At 39.0% G+C, this 17,745-nt stretch overlaps 1 long non-coding RNA gene across 2 annotated transcripts; it reads left to right on the forward strand.

The window, feature by feature from the left end:
* The first annotated feature begins 6,221 nt into the window (after positions 1-6,221).
* Positions 6,222-7,977, forward strand: LOC105921843. Of its 2 annotated transcripts, none has more exons than XR_001165543.3 (4): positions 6,222-6,369; positions 6,885-6,908; positions 7,000-7,179; positions 7,433-7,977. It is a non-coding gene; the product is annotated as an uncharacterized LOC105921843 (long non-coding RNA). The 2 variants fall into 2 exon arrangements; XR_002427544.2 differs by having other exon boundaries at positions 7,436-7,977.
* Positions 7,978-17,745: the final 9,768 nt, after the last annotated feature.

Genomic DNA, 17,745 nt, shown 5'->3' on the forward strand with positions numbered 1-17,745 from the left:
CTTAAGTCTGCAGTCAGCACTTCTCTTCCGAGGAGACCTTCGTTTCTGCAAGTGGTCTTTAACAAATTAAACTCCATCTTTATTTATTTAAGATAATTGAGTTTTCCCAAGATAATTTCAGTGGGTCACCACATACATTTTTATTAGAGCTGTCAAAATCAATTTGTTAATGAAAGGAATTAATCTGAGAAATTAATTAATTTCTGCACATAAATGGTTTTTAAAAATACTTACCTGTACACTGTTATCGCACACTGTCTCTTTCTCCTGCGTTGTTTACATTTCAATTGTTTACTGTTAAATCACTGCTGCACTTTGTCCTGTAATTTACTGTAATTCTCAAGCTGTATGCAAACGGAATTTTGTTCTGTACGCACTCTGTGCATACAAAATGACAAATAAAGTTGTCTAAGTCTAAGTCTAATTGTCACAATTTGTCTATGGATGAACCCAGAACCACACACGGGACTTAAAATGAAAGTCTTTATTGAAGGTTTGATGGGATGGAGGGTGATGTAACCAGCGAGGTAGAACTGCATGGGAACAGGGTGATGGGGTTGGCAGGAGCTGACGGACCGGAGAGAGACTTCTTGGAACCAGGAGCACGCAGCAGGGTCTACAGCTAGGCAGAGAATTGACAGTTCAGGGTAGAACCCACCAGAGCTCGGCAGCAGGCTCTTCTGTAAGGCAGAGGGGAACCGGAGCAAGGCAGCAGGATAAACAGGACAGGTAAAGGGTAAAATGGACAGAGCTGCTATGAAGTATCTATGTAATAAATAACTAAAATATATGAAGTGTGATGTCTGAAGTTTTTTAAAATCCATGTTTTTTTTGGTCAGTTCCTGAAAAATACCAGTATAGGACACAAGGGGTTTGCCCCGACAGCAGCATAATCCATAAATACTATAATAAACTGATTATTAGTGTGCATGCAACATTATTGACAGCGTCTTTCTCAGTCTTTGATGTCCTAAACTATCGCAGTTTTAACAGGAATAGGCAGAATTATTTTATTAATTGAGGCTCCAAATCTACTGACGAGACTGAGAAACACACTGAACCCACAGAGGAACTTTGTGTGATACTGCAAAGTCTGCAACCGCAGTAAAATACTACACAAAAAGAAAAAGCTGAAGGGAATGAGGCTCCTCATTTTTCTTCACAGACCTGTGACAGCGTGCTCTAACTGTAGGGTGACCAGACATCCCCGATTTCCGGGGACTGTCTCCGTTTTGGACCACCTGTCCCCGGCTAAAGCTGTCCCCGGAAATGTCCCCGATTTTATCGAGGGGGAATAAGTGTTGCGGTAACTGCGTGCGCTGCGCGCACCACTAGATGGCGGTAATGATCCTTTTGGATGTCACATGCCATTAAAACACAAAGAGGAAGAAGAAGAAGAAGAAGAACGCACCACTTTTAAAACAGAAGAAGAAGAAGTGGAAATTCGTTGTTACAAGGGGAGCTGCCCTGTGTCATGGTAAGTATTTTGATCGGGCTGATCCTGTGATAAATGTTTGGTTTTTGTCCAAGTTAAAAATTATCAATAAAAAGTAAGACAAGACCACGAGTTGCTGCTCACATCAGTAAAAGACACTTGGATAAAATGTAACAGAATAATTGAAAACTCCTTGTAAGGCGCTAAACTGGTACGCTGGTTCTCCAGGGATCAACAAGGGTTCCTCTAAAGATGTTTTAGAACTGATTGGAAATCTTTAGTTTATATTTCAGATAGTTGGAAGTAGAGTTATTACTAGATGTTTTGCTGATTTATGAGCATAGACTTCCAGGCTTAGGTTTAGCTTTTCTACTGCTCAATTTGGATATATGAAAGCTCCTCATGAAAAAATAGGAGTCAGTAACAGGAGAACTGAATGAAACAAGATCTACATGATCTGAGAATAATGGAGGAAGAGATAACCACCTGTTTAATGTCCATTTATTATGTCGTTTTTGCTTGTAGCTCCTAATATTGTGGTAATTCGATTTGTAGTATTTAATTAGATGATATAATAAAAATAATAACTGGAAGTTTTCATGTTGTACATTCTAATGTTTTTGGAACTGATTTTAATTATATAATGTCTGTTTTAGAATAATGTAAGATTGATACAAGAGGAGAGAGGAAGAGGATAGGAAGTCAGAAAGGAGATTAAATGGGTGGAGGAAAATAGGAACACTGATGGAAAGAACACTTGATGAGAAGAGATAAAATTTTACTTAGAGTATTATTAAAGTTCAAGTGATAAAGCGTTGACATGATTTAAGTGATAAAGTAACGTAGTGAGTAATGTAGTGTGTGAAGTTTGCTATGTAAAACAGAGTGACTCAGGTTTGAGTTGAGAAGCCTAATTGTCTGAGGATATAACCTCTTTCTGAGTCTCTGCACTGAACATGAGTTTCACTGCACTTTCCTAGCTGTGGCAGAAAGAAGAGTCAGATTAGTTGTATTTTTTCTTGTGTCTTAAAAATGTCAGTTCTGCCCATAATACATTCTCTTCTCCTCTTATTTTATCCAGAGTTCTGGATACCGGGGCTGATGGCTCTTCAGACACAGAACGCCTTGAAGAAACCAGAGATGATCTCATGTTAGCTGAATCACTGACCGGAGTTAACTTACCTTATAGAAGCAAAAACAATATACTGGCACATCAACTACTACCATACACATAATGTAGTTATACACACTTTGTGTAAGTTTATACATGCTCATGCTGCACACTGATCCAAGGGGTCTCCAAGTCTGTGCCTTTGTTTCACCTCACAACACCAAAACCCATTTTCTTGTCCCAAACAGGCTCCATGCACAGCTCCACTTCTTCCTGAAGCTCAGCAGCTCCTGATTAATCCAGGTGTGTCTGACTTCAGTAACCAGCCAGACACACCTGGATTAATCAGCTTGTCCAGTAAAGAAAGAAAGGAAACAAAAGAGCTGCTGAGGTTCAGGAAGTAGTGGAGCTGTGCTTATAGCCCATTATGGAAATAAATTAATCTGCTTATTTGAGATGCACAGGCCCCTGCTGTGGCCAGGTGACAATAAGAAACATGTATCACCCTTTACGTGCGGGCTTGACCTCTACTTCTTTTTTATGTTAATGCAGAAAACCTATTGCTCATAGGTATGTAGACATGAGCAGAATAAGTATTTGTTGCACTTTTTTAAAAGGTGGAGGAACTCTGTCTTCACAGAGAGCCACACTCTAAATGTTTGTATTTACTGGTTTTTCTTTTCCTCATGTCACTCTACCCTTAGGAGGTGGCAGAGCTCTTTGGGCTACACAAAATTGAAAAACCCTGCTAACCACCTTAGACCCCTCCACTCCCACCCCCATCACTTTGCCCCAACCCAAAGACACAGTTCTAGTTTTCTATTAACACTATTTATTAATTTTATTAATCTTAGGATATACTAAAAGTGTGGAGAGGCACATTCCTGGCTTTTACACTTGATTTTTGTTGTTTAAATATTAATAAATATGTAAAAATAAATGAAACCATTACTGTCCCCGTTTCCTAATTTCGTCTTGATGAGATGAATTGTTTTTTATGTACGAGCAAGAAATGTCCCCAGATTTGATTTCAGAAATCTGGTCACCTTATCTAACTGTGACCAAGTGGCCAACAGCATTGACACTGTTCTAAAACAAAGTATGAAAAGGCTCAACATTATACATAAACTATATCCCCGGTGTGACTCATTGGCTAAAAGCTGTGAAACAGAATAGCTGATATAGCAATAAAGCTAGCATAGCAATGTAATAGAGAAATAGTAAACTAATAAATGACAAAAGTCCTGTTGGTAGCATAGCTATCATTATCCTAGCATCTATGCTAACAACAGAGCTAAGAAGACAAAGCTCTTACCTTAATAATCGAAAAGGTATTGTTCCACAAAGAACTTGTAATCTTTGTCGAGTTTGGAGGCTGGTGTGGCCAAAAGCTTTTGTGCCAGTCTGTGCACGTTTCCCAAACAAAATTTTGGTAGATTGGTGAGGGACTGTGTGAATTCCCTATGTAAAAACACTGCTCGCGGAGAAAGCGGAAGTAAAGATACCCTGCTTCACCGCAGAACGGAAGTTGCATGACGTCACTGTGAAAAGGGTCTATTAGGACCTCCTCCTCACACATCACGTAAGGTCGTAGGTGACGTGACGTCATAGCTGCCATCTTGGGTAGGTATGGTGTAGCTAGCTAAGCTGAACTAGCTTATTGGAAAACATTGAGGTGTCCGTCTGGATTCTCAAAGCGGTTTTCTGCCTTTCAACGCTACAACGTCCAATGTCAACGTCTTGAATATGATGTTTAAACAACTATGAGTTGAACTAAGATTTGCTACCTCTCATTTTAATCCATTTTTGACTTTATTTCCACATATATTTTGCATGTTAGTTTAGTAGCGAGTAGAATTCCAAGGTTGTTGAATCAGAGAATTAATGTAACAGGGAATTGCTTTTGGTTCAATAAAAACAACAACTGTGGAATAGTAATTGTTTGTTTTCATTCCAATTCACAGTTGCATGGTTATTCAGAATTCATAATTATCTCCTTTTGAGTTAACATCTGATATTAACATAGAGACATTATCATTGGATTGGTGATAAGGAATAAGGATTTAAACTCTAATTGCAGTTATATTGGGGTTCTCATAGCTTGCCGGATAAATCTCTTCGGTCAGGAGCCGATCAGATAATCTGGTTCCGGCATAAATAAGTTCATAACAGCTAATTAATAAATGCATTAGTAGTATAAATCATTATAAGCTTATAGCTCTAGCATCACTACCATTTGAATCATATTGTCATAGCTACTAATTAAGTTTGAATGACTCATTAAAATTATAATACCAAATTATAATTAATAATAATAATCATATTCAGTGAGCTTCTGGCATAACATCATCAAGGTCATTAGTCTCATACCACACGATGCTACAGTAATTTTATCACTTTCATTTTACGTTGAAATGTGCTAAAATATGCTTGGATCAAGGTACTTACAGACTTACTTCCATACACAAAACCCCTATTCTTATATTCAGCTGTCACTTTATACATGTTGTAATAAATAATACTGTATATATTTCAGTGATCGTATCAAGGCATTAAAGGTATACTATGCAACCGGGGTTGATTTTCCAGCGAGGCTCCCCCCAGAGGGCGAAAGTAAAAGTGCACTGTCGTAAAGATGCTCAGCTGTTCTGGTTTCTCTGTCAAGCCAGGCGCGGTTGTTTTGAGCTTAGCAGACAGGCGAACGCAACGAAAAGTCGAAAAAACGGCAGTACAAACAATGACTAACACAGTGAAAGTATAAACATCAAGCTTTCCGCAGCGCTATCTTGGCGAGGCGGCCGCCGCGGCCGCCTTGCCGCGGTAGCGTCTCGCCAACATTAAAAAAAAAATAAAAAATAAATAATAATAATAATAAAACTCGATATGCTTGCATGTTTATTTGAGGTTAACACGCGGTTCTTTGTTGTTGCTTTCGCGCGTGCATATAGTGAATGGAGGGCTCTTGCAATTGCAAGTGCGGTATTTCCCCCACAGACCACCAGGGCGGCCGAGAAAACCTTTGTTCGACCTGAAATGACTAATTTAATCATCCAAAACGGTATGGAACATATTAATTAACTGAAAAATGTTGCATAGTATGCCTTTAATTTATTGTATCTGTAATACTTTACCGGCTGCTTGAGCTGTTCTTTTCACATTTTCTTCCTTCTTTTTCTCTTCTACATTCTTGTTTTAGTGTCCATATAACATGAAATATTCCCTGCATAAATTATAATAAAGCTACTTGCATGCATAAATCAAGCGGAGTACTATGTCGAAAGCAGTAAGGCTCTGCTTGTGAAAGTAAAACCTGCTGGGCTCTTTTTGGCATAAAGACAACAATTCTTGTTGCCACATTTCCAGACAAGACACTTAAAAAAAATGTGCTAAAATAAGTTGACAGTATATATTCTTCTTTCCTGGTCCACTCTAAGTTGACCTACCTCCAGAACTGTAGCTTGAATAAAGTAAGGAAGCTGCTAGTATGTAAACTGCATGTCAATCAGCACTTGAAATAATGGCTTTATTTTTCAAATATTTCTTTTGTCACGCTTTGCAAATGCCTTTCATTATTGTGGGGAATTATTCATTGTAAAAAGTAACAACAATTTTCTTGTACCTCCCTTTCTCTCTGTGGACTCTGCAGGGAACAGGATAAATCACATGGTTTCTCTCCCACTAAGAATGAAAGTGAAGCTGCTACAGTTCCTTAAGAACCACTGGTTGAAGCCAGAAATGGGCAGTCTGCAGTGTCCATTGTAGGTGCTTGGCGAGCAGGAGATTGCCTTTTTTGCTTTTCTGGAGCAGGACATTTACAGCAAAGGTAAAAATGCTTTTCATAGTTACAGTGAAACACTTTGTTTGCTGTTTCTTTTTTCCTTTTAATTTAATGATATTATTTAGATAATGTGCTTATGTTTCTTAAGTAAACCCTGCAGTTAATTCAAGGAATTTTATTAAAATTCTGTTTGTTTTAGGAATGGAAATCAGATCATTGCTTTATTATGTTCTATTGCTTCAAAGCTTAGATGTGCAATCTACCTCTACTGTTAGTATGAATTGGTAGGTCTAGCCTGACTTTAGGATTGATGCTGTTTACATTTACAGTAGCCGTGTTTAAAACAAATCAGTCTTATCTTACATGCAATATTCTAACCTTCACTTAAACATCAACCTCAGAATAGATCAACCATCTTCCTGGTATTATGTAAAAGAATTTGCACAGTAAAAGTAACCCCTGGATCATGTTAATAATTCTTGTTGAAGTTCAAGAGTAGTTGTGTTTCATCTCTGTAGAAAAGCCGAACTAATTATACTGCTTTTCTTCTCTTTTAATAGATCTAAACATGTTAAAGACTCCAGGTGGGTGTCAATGTCGACAGACACATACTAGTAGCAGTTATATTTCAGCTGGTTATAATTTTGCTCTTTTATCTTTCGCTGTTTCACAAAGTGAAAGTTCAGAAAGTCACTTCAGGGCACACCTTCGGTGCTGATGAACAACTGCTGAGTGAAGTGAAGAAGAGGATACCACTGACAATCACAGAATGGCTGCAAAGCTTGATCATCGTTTTCTGCCCAGTCACTTCTCGGGTTGGATCAGATGTGGAAGCAGCTATGAGTCGGGTGCCAGGTACCAGTTTTATGATTTATCTCTTTGGACATTGTTAACCAAGAATAAAAATGTTGAGATTTAAACTCTGTATTAAAAGTTTTAAACAAGAAATCATAGAAATTGCAACAATCAAAAACAGTTTAAACAGTTAACATTCAATAATATAAAAAAATAACTATATAAATCAGGACTAGCTTTAAGTACAAAAGTATTATAGACCAACTCTAAGCATGCCAAACACCAAACCTTGTGTTCCTTTTTCTTGCCTCAGCAGGAGATCAAAAAGTCATTCTGGTTGTGATGCACCACGTCCGAGATGAGAACTACTCCACAGCTGGGACCCAGTGGTCTGAAACGTTTCCTAATGTCATCTTGGATGTTCATGTTCTCTTCCATGAGACTGTGCAAGGATTACTATCTTGTGCTAAAAATGGGGAGGCGGTCAATCAAATAGTTTATACATTACTTCAACTGTCACCGGATCAACAGATAATAAACAGTCAGACACAAGGGTTACTAAGATGTCGTGACGAGCCTTCAGGGATATGTTTTCCCTATTGGAAGATTGTTCTTGCATTTATTGTGGTTGTGTTTATCATACTCCTTATCATTTTCTTGTCATAGTGGAGATCAACACATGGAAAGTTAAAAAAGGATATGTTTCATGTATAAGACGTTCACTGTGTTCTCAATAAAACTCAAAATGCATTGTATTTAAAAAATTACACCAATTTTTTCTTAAAGTAGACCATGTAACAAATACTGTTGAAAACAGATAACATAAATAAAAATGGTTAATTTATGGCATTGTTATTGCTCAATCAATTAATCAATCAATCTTTATTGTCAACTACAATTTGACCGCGGGGTGCGATTACTTTCCATCTATGTGATCTCTGCTCTGTTTCTCAATAAAAGTGCTGGAACTTCATCACTGCCTTCTCTTCATTAAGTAACGATGGGAATTCAGTTATTATTGTTCAGAATTCCATCCACAGGGTGTCAGGGTGCAGTTTTGCCTGCTGCACCCTGAGCATTCCCTGGCTCATTCCTCCTCCAGTGCAGCTCTGATTCCACTCACCTTAATCACCCACACCTGTCAGTCTCTCATCATCCCTGGACTCAATCCACCTGCAAGCTCCACTATAAAGGCTCTTTTCAGTCTCCTCTTCCCCGCGGTTCGTCCTCCTCTTCCTGACATGAGCGTCTCCCTTCCCTCCTCGTCTGGTCTGACCACACTCCTCCCTATGCCCGGGTTCCGTCCTGAGGCTCTCCTACCAGGCTCTGCTCGGGTCCCATCCCGAAGCTCGCCTGCTGCCTAGGGTTCCGCCCCAAGGCTCACCTGTGGTCCTCTCCAGCCTCCCTCGTCTTCCACTCAGACGGCTCCCTTCCCATGTCTTCCCCCAAAGCTCTTTGGACCTCCTTGTCTTCCACCTCAAGCTCCAGCTCGGATCTCATTCCGAGGCTCACCTGCCAGCCTGGGTTCCGCCCCAAGGCTCACCCACGGTCCTCCAGCTTCCTCCCGTAAGCCTGCTCTTGCACTCAGCTTCCATCTGTTCAACCCGGTAACAGACTCTGGTTTTCTACCTCCACAACTCAACTGTGTTTGTGTTCGGGTTCATCGAGACAAATCATGACAGTGGGGAGAGGTGTACAGGGGAACGGTTGACTGAGGCCATGCGTGCCAGTTCTGGGCCCTTCCGCCATAACATCCAGAGGAGTTTTGATTAGGGGGGAAGCCGAAATCCAGAATTCACTTTTGTATTGAGAGCAAGCTGCACAAGTTTTCTGTCAGCCTTGAAGTCTTTGTCACGGGGCTCCACGTGGCGAATCCAATATTCCGAATTTGTTGGGCTTTTCCGCCTTGAAGTGAGCATGCACATCCAAGATTTTATCCCATCTCATCTTTGAGTTCATCCAAAGATGAACATCGTGATGGATGCGATGCGTTCCAGCTTGCGGCTCTGTTCATCCAGTTTACGGTTCTGCTCATTCACAGCCATTGTGAGGGCATCAAATGCGGCCGGAAGCCTGATCATGGCCATAATTGCACCGACATCCTCTGTAATTGTAGCTACATCAGATATCCTCCAAATCCAAATAGAAGAAATCTGAATATCATGAAACCAAACCTGTATATGTCTTCGATGTCCTCGACTGACAAAATTGAAAAACGCACCATTCTCCACTTGTTCCCGGAGTCTAGGGTGTATCCCAGGATCTCTGTCCTGTCAGGACAGGATGGGTCCCCTTTACACTGCCTTCCCATCGAAAAAATGTCATCAATTGCATTGAGAGACCAGCAGACCAGATCCATTGTTTCAGAATTTGGGTAATATGAAGAGAGGGCTGAGTCATATAACTCACGTTGACCGCAGACCGCCACTATCAGCTTGTCTCCCATGTTGAATGAAAACTGCTTCTTCTCCACCACAGTCCTTCACCCCACGTCACAGCCATATCTAGTTCCTGATTGGTTCTTGCAGCGCGACATGGAACAAAATTGAACTTTGTCAACTCCAACAACTGTCGCTTTGCATCCATTGCAGGATTCGTGTCACCCTAGCTTTGCTTTAATCATTAAAGGTGTGCGTTTTGTGTCCCTAAAATTGCCTCTGTGACTTCACTTAGCATCGCTATGCATCACATCACTCTGGTGATGCACCTGTTCATAGGGATATCATGTAAATCCGTTGCTTGGCCTGACACATTCGCGTTCAATGTGAACTTACCTTAAACAGCCCAAATATGTTCATATGCAGAGAGGCTCTCTGTCCTTCTTCTGTTATTTTATGCCTCCTTTCTGGCCAATAGGACAGCAGGCATTTTTGCATGCCAGTTTGCACTTAACTTTCAGAGTTACTAAATATTAAGGAAGAAACTGTGCCAACTCTCAGTTTCAGCTTTGGAAAATTGTTTTGCGGGTAGTACGTATTTACATTTGTATATTTTCTCCCAAAAATCTGTGAGGATTGGTTATTAGAATGTGGTCTGCCTTTTCATGAAGACACTTACACAAAAAAAAGTTTGTTCTCGCTGTTCTGCTTATTTTATAGACACCGATTTTTTTTTTTTTTTTGCTCCTGGTTTGGCGATCAGCTTTGTACACACTACTCACTTTGTACCTGTTTTAATATGTACAAACCTTTAGAAGATCAGGCCCTAGCCTTTTTTATCTGGTGAACAAATTGAGAATTTCACAGCATCAAATGTGCTAGAGTTATTTTCCAATTTCATCATGTCTACCTATTCCACAGAATCAGAAATACTTTAGTGATCCCAGAGGGAAATTATTGTTTCAGTACAACCGCCATCACATACATCACAAACATTTCAGGGGGAGACCATTTACTGAGGCCATGCTGCCAAGGACACTGCTTACATGGTACCCACAGGGCACTGCCATTACTCTGTGGAACTAAAATGACATACTGTAACAGGCGTATCTGTCAGCAGTCATAAAGGAATGTAATATGGAAAGTGAACTTGGCTCTTGGTTGACAATTTATGACTCTTGATTAAGGCTTTTGTTTGCTGTCACCAGCAATAAAACCTATTGAATCTGTTGCATAATTCTAAAAAACTGCACTGCCATCATCATTTAGTAATTCATTCACCTGCTATTGGATTTCTTTTAAACCACGGAGCTTCCCTGAAACAGAAAAAGTAAAGATTTGCTCTGACATGGTTGTTCTTTTAGCATCTTCATTCAGTGTTTCACCACACTGCAGCCGAAACGTAGGAAAGGAAGGGTTTTAAAAGCTGCTCTCTTTCAACCTGGCTTTTTCATATTATAGGACCGATAAGATAATAATATTTTTGTGTAAATCCTTATAGCACTTTGCATTTTTTAAACTTGAACTGTGCTAAAGTGGAAAGACTGAATGTCTGCAACATCCAAAAGCATGGTATCTCTGCTTGATCAGAATAACTGCTGTTTTCTCTCCTAGACATTTGCACAGAAAAGTAGTGTAAAATAGTGAAGCTGACCAATCAATAATTCATTGGTCAGCTTCATGAAATCATTCATCTGAATGATTTCTAAGTGACAAAAAAGTTTGGAGTATTACTGAAAAGAGTATTGCAGACCATATGATGCAATATCATTATATCATGGCTCTTTGTTATCAAATTGATGATATAAAGTTGAACAAAAAATTATTCATACCCCTGAAGTATTTAAGTATACAGATACACCTTAGAGGATTTAACTGTTGAGACAAAGTTCAATATTTTTGTTCCTTAATTCAGAAAGTGAAACTCGTATATTTTATGGATTTGTTACATACAGAGTGAAATATTTCAAGTATTTTTCTTGTTGTTTCGATTGTTATGTCTTATAGATAATGCCTGCCCAGATAGCAAAACTTGTTAATTCAATGATGAATTATGGTAAAACAAAAAAGGTTGATTTTTGGATAAGGGAGTTGATTAATGGTGGATCAACAATTATCCAATTCTAGCCAGTTAACGAATGTTGAAAATATGTCATTGAATCAATGTTTTTTGCCGCCACATTCTATTGATTGAAATGCCAATGTCTAATCAATGGTGAATCAATTTATGTATTTTGTGACCTTTTGTTGACCTGATCCAAATAATAAATGCATCCCTCTCTTCAGGTGTTTTGCCCCAGCCTTTAAAAACAGCAGTTATTAAACCACTGATAAAAAGAGTAATCTGGACAAATAACATCTGCAGTTATTGAAAAAGCTGTGTTTCAACAGTTAAATCACTTCCTTACAGTGACAGTTTGTTTTTCAGTCCGGTTTCCATGCTCATCACAGCACTGAGACTGCACTCGTGAAAGTGTTCAATGGCATCCACATAAATACAGACTGTGGAAGAACCACAGTGCTAGTTCTGTTGGACCTCGGTGCAGCATTTGACACTGTTGACAATGATATATTATTAAACTGACTGGAGAGCTGGGTTTGATTATGATACAGCACTCAATTGGTTCAAATCCTACCTGAAAAACAGGGACTTCTTTGTATCAATAAGTAACTTCTCATCAGAGCAGAAAAAAGTCACATGTGGGGTACAGTATGCCAAGGTTTAATCCTGGGACTCTGTCTATTCAATGTCTATATGGTCCCACTAGCTGAGGTTATAACAAGAAACAAGATTAGTTATCATAACTGTGTGTTGTGAGGCTAAGAGACAGGAGGACCCAGAATTCGACCAGACAAGCGAGGTATGTGAAAAAACAGGATTTAATGAGTTGATCTTGGTAACACAGGGAAAGGCAGGCTCAGTGGTCAAAATGATAATCCACAAATGATATACAAAAAGGCAGTCCAAAAACTCACACAGGGATAAGGCAAACTTAGATGATCCAGAGGTAGATGTAACAGGCGCAAGGAAAACATGGAACTTAAACTCACCGGCGGCTTGACACGAAAAGACACGATAGAACATGACAAGACAAGAGATGACCTGGCAGGGAAGTGTCAGAGGAGACAGACCTAAAAAGGCAGGAGAACAAAAGAGAGAGAGAGAAAGCCAATTAACCAGAAACAGGGGGAGGTAATCAGAGGGAGGGAAGTGGCTGCAGGAGAAAAACAAGCTGACAGATAACACGTGGAAAGGAACAGACACTAAACCAACCCCAGAACATAAATAACCATGAAGAACAAACCTAAGACAGAAGATAAAACTAAGACTAAACAGAGCACAGACGGGAGATCAGAACTAATACAAAGACCGGATAAACTAAAACAGTACACAAGCTAAACAAAAATCCAAAACAAGACAGAACCCAGAACAGAAACAAAACCTGAGGCGGGAGAGAGGAACAACTGATCAAATAATAAACAAAACAAAACCCAGATTATGACAGTGTGCATAAGATACACAGCTCTACATTACAATGTCACCAGGGGACTCTCAATCCATTCATGCATTGAATGGATGCTTAGAACAAATGAATGCATGGATGTGCCAAAACCTTCTCCAGCTGAACAGAAAAAAACTGAAGTTATTGTCTTTGGACCTCAAGACAGAACTAGCCTTCTACCACCTGAAGAACATTTCAAGGACTGACATCCCAATGAGATCTAGAGAAACACATCCATGCATTATTGTTAGACGCATTGATCACTGCAAAGGTGTCTTCACAGACAGCTGATCCAGCTGATCCAGAATTCTGCTGCTCGTGTTCTTATTAAAACCAGGGAGATAGAGAACATCACCCCAGTTCTAAAGTCCTTACACTGGCTCCCTGTAACTCAGACTTAAAAATACGTCTGTTAGTTGATAAATTCCTGTACGGCTTAGCACCAAAATACATTAAAGACCTGTTGTTGCTGTATCAACCCTCCAGACCACTCAGATCTTCTGGTTCTGGGGCCTGTTTCAATAAGGAGGTTCAACCAACTCTGAGTTAAAACTTGAACTCTAAGTTGACTTAGCCTGAGATGGGAAACTCTGAGTTTTGGGTTTCAGAACAGCTGAAATTAGTTAGTTCAATCAACTCTGAGTTGCCTGACTCTGAGTTAAGCGCGTGCACCACTACTATAAAAAGCCATTATCAATGGAGCACAGATATTACGAGTCACCATGGCAACAGCGTCAGACAAAAAAAGGTGTGCATATTTCTCACCAGCAGAACTGGTTAATTACTTTTATACAGTGTTGGGTGTAATGAATTAAATTACTAAGTCATCTAAATACTGCAATTAAATTAAAGACTATAAAACAATAGTGGATTTAATATCAAATTTTAAAAGGTATATTTTTAATTTAACTTACTCCCTCTAGTTACACACTTTGGTCAATTTAAGATTAATTAATGCAATTGAATATTGTTTATTTGAAAGCATTAGAAGTGCAGTTTCTTGTCTCTCCTTGTATTGTTCAAGTGGTTGAGGTTAATTTGGGATTTAGAAAGTAATTAATAAGTAAGTAAAACAAATTAGTAAGTAGACCAATACTTTCTAGAGACAGTAATTATTACATTAATCTAATTAGACTTGTTGAAGATAAAATTTGTAGTTAGTAATTAAGAACTATTTTAGAGTAACTTACCCAACTGTTATAATATCAGAGGTGAAACTAGAACAACAGTATTTTATTAAACCTTATTTAATTTTCATGGATATATGCAATCCTGCAGGCATCAAAAGAACATGGCAGCAGCTGAAAATGAAATATAAAAACATATTTCAAGCAGGTAAGCCTTGAGCACATCATAGGAGTAGAGTAGCTACCTGGCTGTACAAACATTTGACATATTAAATGACTAAATGGCATTCAGTGTAGCATTTTTGACATATGTCTAAATGTTCATTCTCATTTGACTTCTACTCAGCCAACAGAAAGAAAGCAGAGGCTCGTAAAACAGGGGGAGGACCTGCACCACCACCCCTGACAAATGCAGAAGAGATGGCCCTGAGCCTAAATGCTGGAAGGCCAATGGCTGAGGGAATTCCTGGAGAGACTTCATCAGAGCCAGTCACTCCAGAAGATTTAGGTGCCTTCATAAAATGTAAGAGGTCTAGCTACAGTGTGATTTTCTTTATATAGACTAAATGTGATATTTCCATTTATATTACTTTGAGTTGGGTTTTTTGTTGGTCCCAACAGATTCGGATGGTAATATCTGCCTCTTGGAGCCTCCTGTCCCAACAGTACCCCATACAGTTGTCAGTAGCCTACTCCATACACCATCAATTATGACAAATAGTATTAAAAAGTGTACTCTATGAAATGCTCATCTTCACAGGATGATGGGGATGGAGAAACCGTTTCTGCTGCCACAGACAGGCCTACAGAGGTAATTTTAATATTATATGTCTACACATCAAACAATCTACACATTCACATTTATATGTGGAGTAGCCTATAGAATCCAAGTTTATATCTATAAATGGTCATTCTTATCTCTACCCCCCAGAGTGTAGAAGAACAGCAGGAGGAAGGTCCATCAACTTCTGGTGCACAGATGGACACAGTTCAGTGATTTACAGTAAATGCCACAGTTTCATTCTGAATTTTAGACTACATTTATGATGTAACTCTAATCTAATGTATTTTCAGTTGCCAGTTAAGGAGTTATGTAGACTTCTTCTTATTAAAAAGATAGAATAAAACAGCAAAGAACTTGTATACTTGGACCGACAGAACCAAAAGGCAGATGTGGAAATCGACATTCTGAAACTAAAGCTAGAGGTGAGTGTATGGTCACAGGTGAATTCTAGGAAGTATTAAAACTATTTTAAAATCTTTTTTTTTTTTTTTTTTTTAGCAAATGAAGAACACCATATAAATTGCTGTGATAGGATAGAGATATTACAAAAAATCCACTCTGGGCCTTAAAATCCTTTCCCGACGTAAATGTAACTCCCTACGAAGTAATACAGCCTCTTCGTCAACAGGATCATCCATAAAAGGACATGCCATTTCATTCCCTTCGATGCGCTCTGCGTGACTGAAATGTGCGCAATGAATATGTCCCCAAAGAATCAATGAGGTGTTTAAACACCACTTCCTTTTTTAAAAAGGGGAGGAGACCAAAATAAACTCTGGGTTTTCTGAAGAAAACCTGCTCCTGACCAGGTTAGGTTCACAGAGTAAATTGCCATGGTAACTGACTCTGAGTATAAGTTACCTCTCTTTCAGAAACGGGCTTGACTTACTCTGCTTTCTCAGGTTTAACTTACCTCCCTTTCTGAAACAAAAAACCCAGAGTTTCCCTCATTTCAGGGTTAACATACTCAGAGTTTTCACTTAACCTCCTTTCTGAAACAGGCCCCAGGTCTACTCTGCATACCCAGAACCAGAACTAAACATGGAGAAGCAGCATTTAGTTGCTATGTGCGGAGCCGTAGCTATGCTCCACAAATCTGAAATAAATATCCAGAAAACTGCAAATCAGCCGAAACACGAGTTCCTTTAAATCAAGACTGAAAACCCACTTGTTTAGATTTGCTTTCAGCCCATAACAACAGGAATATTGACCAACATATTTGATGTGTATTGATGTTTTCACCTGATACAATTTAATGTTTGTTACTGGTCCCACAACCAGTGACTTTTTCAAAGTGTTTATGCTGTTTTTATGTTTTCATGACATAAAGCACTTTGAACCGCCTTGCTGCTGAAATGTGCTATACAATTAAACTTGACTTGACTTTTTGTAATATCCTGACTTAAATAAGCCTCACTTATTAGCATTGAGTAATCACTATTAAAATAACAGCACATGTAAACAGCATTGAAATGGATCAGGCCAATACTTGAAGTAATGTGATGGTTCTTTAAAACATTAGGCCTGCTGCTAGACCCCCTTAACTACAGAGAGCTTCAAGATGGTGGTCGCTATTGTGAAGTTTAGTTTTACTTTGAAGGGCTTGCTTCCTGTCGAGCTGTATATTGTATTAGAAAAAACTATGGAAGGATTATGTAGACACGGAGCAATACAGATTTACCGTGTAAAGTGTGGATGACTTGGAAAAGGAAAAAAGTAATTTTTTATAGATAAAGAATTTTTAGTATAAATTCCCGGTTTGCACGCGTCCTTTACTTCCAGTGTTTAAGGAATGACACCGATATAGGATCTGTTGACATAACAAGTGGATTTTTAAAATAAAATATAGTAATTAAAGGCTACCATTTTGTAGAATATTCTTGTATTTCACTTTTACTTGTCCCCATGTTCTAGTGGGTCCCATGGATGCTCTGATATAAAAGAACAAAGTAAATATGAAATTATTAAATGCAAAAATACATACTGTAAAAAGTGATAGAAACAACTAACATGGACAGCACTTATGCATTTAATTTGTCTATTTTTTGCCAGCCCTCTCTCCTCTCCAGCCCTCTTTCAGGTGTTCCATGTCGTTTTAATTTATAACTCAAATTCGGCATAACCTTCCATTAAAAGCACGTGTACTGCTTGGGAGAAGAACTGTGGGCGTTCTTTGGCCATGCTGAACAGCCAATAGCAGCGCTGCTGATCATTGTTTCTACTATCGATACATTTCCCCTTTTAAACAAACGCATGAACGCACAGTTATCTCAGGTATCTCAATCCAGCCATACTAATCATAAACAACAGGTGTGTTGGAAGAACCCAATTAGACGGACCATGATTAACCGGATGAAATCATCTTGGAAGTCTCATTTGATCTTGGATGTTTTAAGCAACGTACGTAGAACGGGCCCCTGGTCATCTGCCTTGTTGGGATTTGTTTCTCACCTTCCACATGACAACACTCTATAGACTCAAGGACTTGAGGGCTGGTGTCCTTTCATTGTTGCTTTTTTTGCTGACCTTTATAGACTTTGTCTCACTGAGATCCAAAATCTCATTTACAAGAAACACCTTTGAGATGTGTCTCACTGTCAACACACCTGAACACATAATTAGTCATTTGCAGGACTCTGTAAAGTGTATGAGATGGTAATTTAGTCCTTTAATCCAGGCGTGTTGTACTTGGGTCGGGTCGCAAGTACTGGAGTTTGAGACCCCTGCAGGGTTCAGGTCAGGTGAGTTTGCCAACTACTCAAGCACAGTACCACCATTATTATTACTGAATCGACTTTTGGAACTGTTGACAGAGTGTGCTCTAAAGGTTCCCT

Source organism: Fundulus heteroclitus, unplaced genomic scaffold (genome assembly GCF_011125445.2).
Source record: "Fundulus heteroclitus isolate FHET01 unplaced genomic scaffold, MU-UCD_Fhet_4.1 scaffold_676, whole genome shotgun sequence".
NCBI classification, from domain to species: Eukaryota; Metazoa; Chordata; class Actinopteri; order Cyprinodontiformes; family Fundulidae; genus Fundulus; species Fundulus heteroclitus.